General features: G+C 39.8%; 1 pseudogene; it reads left to right on the top strand.

Moving 5' to 3' along the window:
• Positions 1–4,993: 4,993 nt before the first annotated feature.
• Positions 4,994–5,689, top strand: LOC134143186 (coiled-coil domain-containing protein 70-like; annotated as a pseudogene).
• The last annotated feature ends 4,888 nt before the right edge of the window (positions 5,690–10,577 follow it).

Raw genomic sequence — 10,577 nt, 5'->3', positions numbered from 1 at the left:
CTTTCCCTTCTACCTGAATAGCTTCCTCCCTCCCTTCCTCCGCCTTTCTTTCCCTTCCTTCCGTTCTTCTTTTTCTCTTTCTTTCTTTCTTTCTTTCTCCCTTCCTTCCTTCTCTTTCTCTCATTTTCTTTCTTTCCGTCTTTCCATCCTTCTGTCTTTCCATCCTTCTGTCCTTCTCTCTGTCATTCTCTCTCTTTCTCCCTTCCTTCCTTGCATGAGAACCCACAATCACCACTGTTCCTGATTATTCCTTAAGATGTCTTAACTCTTTTCAGGATCTGACATAAACTTGGTATTTATTCCTCCATCTCATGCAGCTGAACAGGCAAGTATGCAGAGCCTCTATGGATATTTTCAATGGTATTGCTAATCTCCAACATCATCTTAGAAGGAAGAAAAACACTCATGAATGAAGCAATTCATAGTTAAAAAGCAAATGAGCATTCATGAACACTCTCACGGCTATAAATTCAAATAACTGATATCCATAAAAAAGAGAGTGAAAAAGGAGTAATATTTTCTAGTGTTTCTAAACAAAACCAGAGTAAAATAGCTGATTGGAGATTCAAGTTTGAATTTACAAACTGTGGAATTTACAGTCACTAAATATTTCACATTTTTATGGTTTACAGCTGTGTTTAAATAAATCTATCTAATTATATTGAAGGCTGCCTTGTAATCATAGGCTAATCTCATTTGCATGCCTAGAAAGTGATAACAATGAGCTCCACTGGGCTATAAAGATTAACAAATGGAGAGGGGTTTGCATTTATCCTAAAGTTCTCTTTTTTTTTTTTTTTTTTTCTTCCCTAAATGTGATTGGCTTTCTGCTTCAAAAGAATCATGTTTATGACCTTAAACCAAAAGTAAGAAAGACAGATAAGTCAATTCTTGACACTTTCCCACAAAGACTAGACCATCTGGACACTTTGTATTTGTAACAGGTGCTTCTGGGACTCAGAGCCTAATTCTGGCACAGATTATGTTCTATATGGGTGACTCTGTCGCTGTGTGCAATTGTGCATTGCATTAATTGAAGGGACTCAGAAAGGCCAAGTACAGTAATTAGTCAGTTGGTCATGCAGAAAAGAGACCAGTGGCTGAGTGCCACTGAATGTTGAATGCACAGATGTATAGTACCATCAGCTTTTACTCTCTGCGGTACTCTGCTAATCTTTGGCAGGTAGAGCCAAGATCTGTCTTAGTCCAGGTTTTCAGTCTCCTGGAAGCAACAACATAAATTGTATAACCACTTGGGAAAGAAAATGGTGAGTTTGATTGATCTAAAAAAGAAGCCACATCAGCATAAAATTGTCATAGTAGTAAAAGTACCAGATGAGCAAAATATGCTAGTTAGATTTCAGATTCTAGTCTGAGGTTTTTAGATTTGTTTAACAACAACTGGCATATGTAATTGAAGCTATGAAATGTGTATGGTTCCATTTTTAGAAGCTTACTTTTTTTGAAACATGCTGTTTTTCTTTCCACATACTAAACTTTTTTGTATGCCTAAATGTTCTGAAGAAGTGTTTAGAGATGGTTCAACAGAATAATTAGATAACAATACTTGAAAAGTTAAGTATGTACCTACTCTGCTACTTGCTTCCACTGAATAGTTCAACTAAGTGTGGTTAGTGAGGATACTCTAAAGGGAAGTGAAACTGTTTTGTACCTGTTCTTTGTTCAACTTACAACAGAGACTGGGATCTTTCTTCTGCATTTTTGGTGAATGCCATGTCTGCTATTGTGCTACGTGTCCATTTAGAGTGTCCATTCCTTAAAGATGATTGGATAGTTTCAATGCATTGTAGTGTAAAATTCCTAGATTGAACATTTATTTTGAAAAACAGAATTATTGCTTTCTAGTCAGAACAATCATTTTGTTTTCTGAGTATTTGTAAACTGAAATCTTGGTTTCCTTAGGCCAATATTTTCACAATTTTATTAAGTTTATATACATTCTCCACTTGAAGTTAGCATCTGCACCTTAAATTTCAATGAGTTGATGTACTCTCATTGTCACGCATGAAGCTCACCAAAGGAAAGGATTACTCATAGTAGTAAAATGAAGTGTGTGCAAGCTTGTAAATAAAGGATTTTTTTAGTTATTGTTTACTTGAGCAATCTTAGAATTTTTCTATATTCATTCCATAGAATAACCAAACAGCATTATGATTATATAGCTATTATACATGAATATTTAAGCAAAATTTCATTTGATTAATGAATTACACTTCTGCAGACAGCTTTTTTCTATTACCTGATTCTGTAGTTCTGTGATTCTGTGATTCTATGCTCCTAAATTATGCGAGGAAGTGGTTTACATGTCAATATGGCCAGTGTTACTTAAAACTTTACATTTCACTATGAAAACATCTGCAACTGTTTATCCTTTGATGACGACTTAATTATTTTTATTTAGTCACTATGACTTTTTTTAAGGGAACAGAAGAGGAAACTGGCTGGGCTATAATGTTCAGACTTATGTTATTGATGAGCATAGAAGAAATCAGATTAAAATTATTGCTGAGGAGTTAAAGTGTGGAAAATAACTGGGAAAGAGGCACAAACCTAAGATACTGATCTTGGTTGATATTGTAGGTTTCAACATTACTCATCTGCTCTGCCTATTTAATTTGTGTGAGCAGGCAGGGGAATCAAATATCCTAGAGAAAAGGATTCAGAGGGCTGATCATCCTGCAAAATTTCAGTGGGAGCTGTGTATACTCATCTCCTGGGATTACTGAGCATCTCATGTGGCATATTTTAGTTCCCTATCTACTTAATATAAAGAATGGAGCTGAGAGACAGCACAAAGAGATGATGTGATGTGTGCAGTGATTTAAACAAAACTGCCAAATCTCATTTTAAGCTCACTGGACTTGAAAGTGCCTCGTCCACCTTTTTTCTTTTTCTTTTTTTTTTTTTTTTTTTTTTTTTTTAATATCCTGAGCACATAGGGTATGATTTAAAAAATGTATCAGTTACTGCAATCAGATAACAAAGACTGTAAAATGGCTTATTGTAGAATGGCTTGTACTTTAGCTGCAATACAGTATTCCTCTACCCCAAAGTTCATAAGGAATGGATGAGATTCTGCTACAAACTAAGATGAGCACAGTTCTTAAGGAATTCATCCTACTAGTTAAACAAAGCAAAAATGGTTGTCATGCAATGGCCAGATTTTTGTTGAATCAGAAACAGGAAGGTAGTTTGGGGGCAATGAAGATTGCAAGCAGCCTACCAATAGACTCTTTTCTTCTTTAATTCACACTTTCCATGTACATTTGCTATATTTACTTGGATGTTCATAATTCCAAATACTAATCCTAGCCAAATACTATGATACAAAGACTATGTATTATTGAATTGATGTAATTTAGAAATAATTCTAAATAAAGTTAGCCAAAAATTTGTACTGAGATAGCTGAGCATAAAAGCTCACCTTCAGGAGTCTATGAACATATATATACACATATATATAAATATTTATACATATACACATATTTCAGTGGCAGCCATCAATACCTGTGGCTTGAGCCATTCTGCCAGCTAGACAATAATGTTTTGTGTCAATATGGTAAAGGAAGGAACAAAAAAATATGACTGAGGAATTGAGAAATGACTGTCTTGCTAGGGAACGCGCAGATGGTGACACAAACTGCGAGCCCCGGTGACACTCATTGTTGTGTCACTGACGCGGTGCGTTTTGAAACGACGTCATCGAGGACAACCCCTCCTGACAGCTCTCCCAGGAGACAGCAGATGGCAGGCTGAGTCAAGTACAACACATCAGTAAGTACTTTACGATTTCCTTCATTTATCCATATCTAAAGCCTTCCTGATATTACAATATTGCCTTCTTATGTATAGATATTAAGCTTTTAAAAAACCTTACTTAAACTTACTTTAAAAAACCTACTTAACTTATACTTTTACTCTACTCCAGACAATTTTACTTTCTCTCAAAGGATAGGATGAGACACAAAGAAGCGGGGGAAAAAAAAAAAAAAAAAAAAAAGTTGATTATATCTCATCTCAATTCTAAAATTAGAGTATTAACAGAGAAAATTCACTAAATCTAACTCTGAAGATGGCTATGAATATTATTAATCATTTAGATTTATATTTTATTCATCTTTATTTCTCTGAAAGGAAAAGGTAGATTTAAATTCAAGGCTATTCCTGTTCTGGATTAAGATAGTTATAATAAAAACCGCATTAACAACAAATTCAGCTGTAACTAAGTTGACAGTTCAGTAACTAAGCTGACAGTAGAAAAACAAATCTTAATCATATATTTAAAGAAAGGAAAAAATAAAGAGAAAATAAGGACTAAAGGTACATATCTTGGGGTTACACAAGTACAGAACTTGTGTTAATATTTGGAATATCTCACATGGACAAAATAAAAGTAAGACTGATTACTTTATTTGATATTTTTTACTTTTGAGCAACTTCCACTTCTGCTACATGCTTAGTGCATAAAATACAGTCTAATTCTCTGTCTGTATCTGTGTCCACATAAAGCAAAGAAAGAAGAGAGAAAATAAAAATAATGTGTATATGCAGCTGAAATGTAAAGGCATCTCCAATAGCTGGGTGCAGTTAAATTAGTATAACATTTACAGATCTCATTCTTAAATCTGAAAAGTTAATAATTTCGTACATTTAAAAATCCTAGCTTTTACTGCATAAAGACACTGGTTTTTATTAGTTAATCAAGCACAATGGTATTTTAAAACGTATAATCCATAATTTACTTCAGCACATGCAGAAATACACAATATTTGTCGAATATCAGCATTGTTTTACCACTACTTTGATTTCATAACTAGTGCTATATTTTTCATTCTGTGATTTCTGATGTTCTTCTGAGGAGGGGCTGATGGAGACTTCACCTCTGCTCTCAGTTCAGTGATTACTGCACATAACAGGTGGCATCTATTTTGCACCAGACTAAACCACTGAAGAGTGCATCTAAGGTAACAAAATGTTTGACTCAAAGGATGGGCATTTTTTAAGCAACAGCAGCAGTTTGCCTCTACTACCTTCCTCTGCCACCACCTCTCAAGTGACAGAATTTAATGAAACACTCCGGAAGGAGAATCAGACCCTTCGAGAAGAGAACCAAACCCTTCGACAGGAGAACAGAGCTTTCCGTGTGGAGAACAAAGCCTATCACCAAGAGAATCAAATTATCCGAGGAGAAAACAAAGCTCTTTGGGAAGAGAATAAAATCCTACAAGAGAAGCACACAGACTCTTCAGAGGAACCAAAGCACCTTGAGAAACAGGAAAAGGCCCTCCGGCAACAGAATAAAGCCCTCAGAGAAGAAATTAAAGCTCTCAAAGGGCAAGAAATAGCATTTGCAATGGAGGAGAAAGCTCTTCAGGAGGAGATTATAGCCTTATGGGAGGAAAACAAGGCCTTCCAGGAGCAGATCAAGGCTCTTCGAAAGGATAATAAAGCCTTTCAGGAAGAGGAGAAAGCTCTACGTGAAGAAAAAAATGCCCTCAGTGAGGAGAAATATGCCCTACAAGAGGAGAACAGAGCCCTTCAAGTAGAGAAAAAAGCCCTACAAAGTGAGGGGAAAGCTCTCCAGGAAGAGAACAAAGTGCTCCACGAATGGAATAAGATCCTTCAAGGGAAGGAATAAAGCAAAGTAAGAAAAGAATCAGATGCTTAGGGAGACTTAACAGGAGGAGTAAAGACTTTACAAGGAAGGGCAGTAGTTTTCATGTTAGCCAAATATTCTAGAGAACACCAGAACAGAACACCAATAAGAACTAATGGAGAAAAACAGATACCAATAGTCTGATAGGCTTAATGCCAAAGCCTAGGAATTTTGAATGTGCTTTAACTATAACATGGGTGCTGGAATCTTTGATCCCTGAAGGCTAATAAACTACTGCTGGCAATACATAATGCATAACTGCAGGTGTCTGCTTTGTTGAGACTTTAAATACAATGGAACACAAGTTTCCAAATAGAGTGTTTCAGAAGTTTAGATGAACTGATTTTTGCTGCTATAGAATTTTGCATAATATTCACAGAAGGTGGATTTTCATGTTATAAGCATTGAGGTCATAGACAGGTGAGGCTTTGTGAAATGGACTCCTACCTTCTATATGTGGTCTTCACCAGTAAAATACTGTTTCTGGAAACAGGTGGTATAAAACACTTTCAAAAAGTGAAAATGAGTAAGTGGACTCTAGCATCCTGTGTCTCAGAAATTTTCCTTGAAAGACTGAGTTTTAACATAAATTAACAGGAATACCATGAAAAAGTCCTCTTTTTTTTCCAGTGCTACTAACAAAAGAAGATCAGGAAGCAAGTTTGAGCATTCTCTTCCTGACCATCTGCACTGCTACTTTTCCCTGTTTCCATTTCATACAGTTTCAACAGACTATTTCTAAGGCAATATGTATGCACAGTTCTAGGATGCCTTACTCCTAGTGTGAATGCTAGCTGTACTGGGGTTTGGCTTCTTACAGCTGCGAGAGCTGGGCCTGGTTAGCCTGGGGAAGAGAAGACTGAGGGGGGGGAGGATCTTATCAATGTGTAGAATTCCCTGAAGGGGGGGTGTCAAGGGGATGGGGACAAATTCTTTTCAGTTGTCCCACGCGAAAGGACAGGAGGCAATGGGTAGAAACTAAAGCACAGGAAGTTCCACCTGAACATGAGGGGGAATTTCTTCCCTGTGAGAGTGACGGAGCACTGGAACAGGCTGCCAGAGAGTTGTGGAGTCTCCTTCTCTGGAGACAGTTAAGGCCTGCCTGGATGCAACCCTGTCTAACATGCTCTAGGTGACCCTGCTGAGCAGGGAGGTTGGACTAGATGATCTCCAGAGGTCCCTTCCAACCTTACTGATTCTGTGATTCTATGATTCGTTCGTCTTATCCATTCCTGTTAATATCATTACCTCTTTAAGACAATTCTAGACACTGTTGTCAGGTTTTTACAGGGTCCTGCCACGATTCCAGTATTTAGCCTCAGCTCAATGTCAGGACATGAGTCACCTTTAACAAGAAAATAGTGTAGCAGTAAATACATAAAACTCTCTTTTGCTCCTGTAAATAGCTCTACAGCCTGCCACTGAGACATGCATGGCTTGCTCTCGGCCATTGTCAGGCACAGAGGACTTCACTCAAAGGCTTTCTTCTCTTTCTTTCCTTATCTTACTTCCCTTTTTCTAATGGATGCTATAGCTACACTTTGTGTATTTTTTTTCTTGCACTCAAGTGCCCCCCAGACAGCTGCTGAGGTACCATTAACTACAAGGCCAGCTCCATCACAAGTAAGTATTGGTTCCAAGAAGACATTTAAAACTGCCTCCACTGATGCTGGGGCTTTCTGCAATGGGCAGTAGTGAGAGCTGCTGATACAACAGAGGTTAACCTTAAAGCACTTTCTGCCACTGTTTGGAGGAGGAGGAGGAGACGGTTTCCTGCTTGGCCAGCAAACTAAATTAGCAAAGAATTCACGTAAACAGAATACTGATTTGTACTGTAGAAGCACAAAACTAGAAAAGAAAGTTCTCTACTGATGGCTCCAAATCCCACCGAGAGGAGATATCACAGGCAGTGGAGCAAAGATATGTGTAGCTAGCACAGGAGACAAGGAAATGAGTATTTCTTTTGTTTTACTATATATTAAACTAAGTGGTTGCCTTAAAGGTCAGAAAGACTTAGGGAAGTTGAGCTCAGCAGTGTGCTAGAGGACATGTGGCTTGAGAAAACTGATACAATTTGGCAGGTATATTTGTCTTAAAGGGGGAAAACATTAAGATTTTTTTCTTATATAGTACTTTTCCTAATGAGGACCCTAATGCATCTTTGTCTTCAATCTGGAGATCTTGGATTCGGATCCTTCCCTTGGATCCAGATACCATGTACTTGAGAATGATTCTTGACAGATTTATCATACAGATCTTGTTTTACGATCATTGGATTGGGAGAGGCCCTTTCTTTCCTCATGCAGCTCAGCTTCGGCCACATACATCTCTCCTCTGCCACCTTCATCGCAACTCCGCTTGTTCTTGCTGCACTTTTCCTTTAGTCTCTACTTGTCCCTTCAGTGAGATGACAAGCAGCGCAGGAGAGTGCAGGCAGTGTGCAATGAGTTCTCTCTACTACTCCTTGCTTCTTCCTTCTTTTCCTAAGCTCTGGCATGGGTTGCCTACGGGCCATGTCCTTTTGGGGTGTCCCTGCCCAGTGTGGGTGGCCTGTGGCCACAGTCCCCTCAGGGCTGTACCCCGTGGCGCACGGAGCCAGAGCACGTCTCCAGCCACGACCCCCGCAATGTCCCCTGCCACATGTCCCTTCTGCTTCTTCTTTCTCCATTTTCTCCCCCATTTTCCCGTGCCTCTAGCAGCCATCACTGTTCCAAAGTGAGGGGGCACCGGGGCTGCCCTCCCGGCTCCAGCGCTGCAGCCCTGGGGTGCTCCCGGCCCTGCCGGGGTGGCTGGAACTGGCTGTGACCGGCCCGGGGCGGTTCGCGGCCGCCTGGCATCGCCACCTGCGGCCCAGCCTGGCATCGCCGCGGGCGCTTTGTCACCTCCCGAGCCTGTGCGAGCGGATCTGCCCCGGGCGCCAGCCTTGGGCGCTTAGGTAGATATGAAACTGTCGGGGAACTTGTTGAACTTTTAGAGAGAGAGCATGGAGTAATAGTCAGCCAGGGCTTCCGACGTCAAGTCTGGAGAGACGGAGATGGTAGGAGGTGAAGCGGTCTGCCACTGCGCTTGGGTTTGTGCAGAGGGTCTTCCAGAAACAGAGCCTCTAACGCCAGAGTGGGAAAGGGATCGCCTGTGCTCCAATAAAAGAGATGTGGCAACAGGGATGAAGTGGAAGTCTGTGAAGCAGTAAGACGTGAAGAGTGCTGAATCGCACATGCAGAAGCAGTCTAAAGAGAGTTTTGTTCCTCGGTGCAAGAACCTAACAAGCTGGTGCGCAAAGCATAAAAGGAATTGGCTTTCTGTCAGTCGTATCATGCTGAAATGAAAACGTCTGGTTTGGGGAGGAACCTCTTTACGCTTTGCATTCTGAGTGAGAACAAGATGAATCCCAGCTACAGCGCTGTGGCTCGGAAATGACATGTTATATGCATTGCTTTTACAGGATTTGCTTCTTTGGGGGAAAGAGAAAAACAAATGTTAAAAAAAAAAAGGTAGAAGTCTGGGGGGAGGAGAAAAAAACCTCTTCTTGTGCAAAAAGCTAGGAGCAGGTTTGACATTATAAGAAAAAAATAAAGTAAAATAAAATAACGAGCAAGTATTACTCAGAACTAAATGAGCCACAATAAAATTTGTACAATGTTTAGTTTATGATGGGCTATGTTCTAGTCAGAATTAAGGAATATGATAATAGCTTGGCAGGATCCTGTGTTGATGATGGTAATGTTCTGCTTAGAAAATGTAGCATTTTCTTGTAATTACATTATAGGTTATTTCTATTCTGAGTCTGGATATTTATATAATGAAGAAATGTGGTGCTTTAATTTGTCTTTACAGCATTAACATGATTAAATTTACTTACACACAAATAAATTAATTACTTTCCATAAATATGTTTAAAACATTACAAAATTATTGTGTGTAATTAGGTAATTCAAGTTTAATTAACAGTGTTTTAAAGTATTTAAATTAGCTATTTGTTTCTTGTGAAAAATGAAACACCACTGTGGCATTAGGAGTGATGATGACGCACCAGCTTAATGTATATGAGCAGTTGTACACTGACTATAGTGTGATGCTGAAGGACATAGGTTGTGGTCAGCAGCACAAAGTCCAGCTGGAGGCCAGTCTCCAGAGCACTCCAGGGTTCATATGGGGGCCGTTACTGTTTAACACCTTCATCAGTGACCTGGATGATGAAACAGAGGACACTCTCTGCAATATTGCAGACCATACAAAGCTGGGAGAAGTGGTTAGTACCCCAGATGGCTATGCTGCCATTGAAAGGGATGTTGGGAGGCTGGAGAAATGGGCTGACAGGAATCACTTGAAGTTCAACAAAGACAACTGCTAAGTCCTGCACCTGGGGAGGAATAACCTCATGCACCAGTACAGGCTGGGGGCTGGCCACCTGGAAAGCAGCTTTGCTAGAAAGGACCTGAGGGTCCTGTCGGACACCAATTCGGACATGAGCAAGGAATGTGCTCTCATGACAAAGGTGGCCAACAACATCCAAGGCTGCATCAGGAAGAGCATTACCAGCAGGTCAAGGTTCCCTCTACTCAGCCTGGATGAGGCCACACCAGGAGTGCTGGGTCCAGGTCCAGGCTTCCTGGACAAGAGAAATATGGACATACTGGAATGAGTCCAGTGAAGAGCCTCAAAGGTGTTAAGAACTGAGGCATCTGGCATATGAAGAGAGGCTGAGGGAGTTGGGATTGTTTAGTCTGGAGTACAGAAGGCTCAGGGGGCATCTTATCAATGTGTATAAAAACCTGACAGATTTCTGTAAATAAACTATACTTTGACAGGTAAAGGTGATGGAGCTAAACTTTTCTCACTGGTGCTCAGTGAACGCATAAGAGGCAATAGGTACACACTGAAATACAAAAAATTCCCTTTA

Source organism: Rhea pennata, chromosome 1 (genome assembly GCF_028389875.1).
Source record: "Rhea pennata isolate bPtePen1 chromosome 1, bPtePen1.pri, whole genome shotgun sequence".
Lineage (NCBI taxonomy): Eukaryota > Metazoa > Chordata > Aves > Rheiformes > Rheidae > Rhea > Rhea pennata.
The sequence above is the reverse complement of the archived record's forward strand: the minus strand, read 5'-3'. Positions and strand labels throughout refer to the sequence as shown.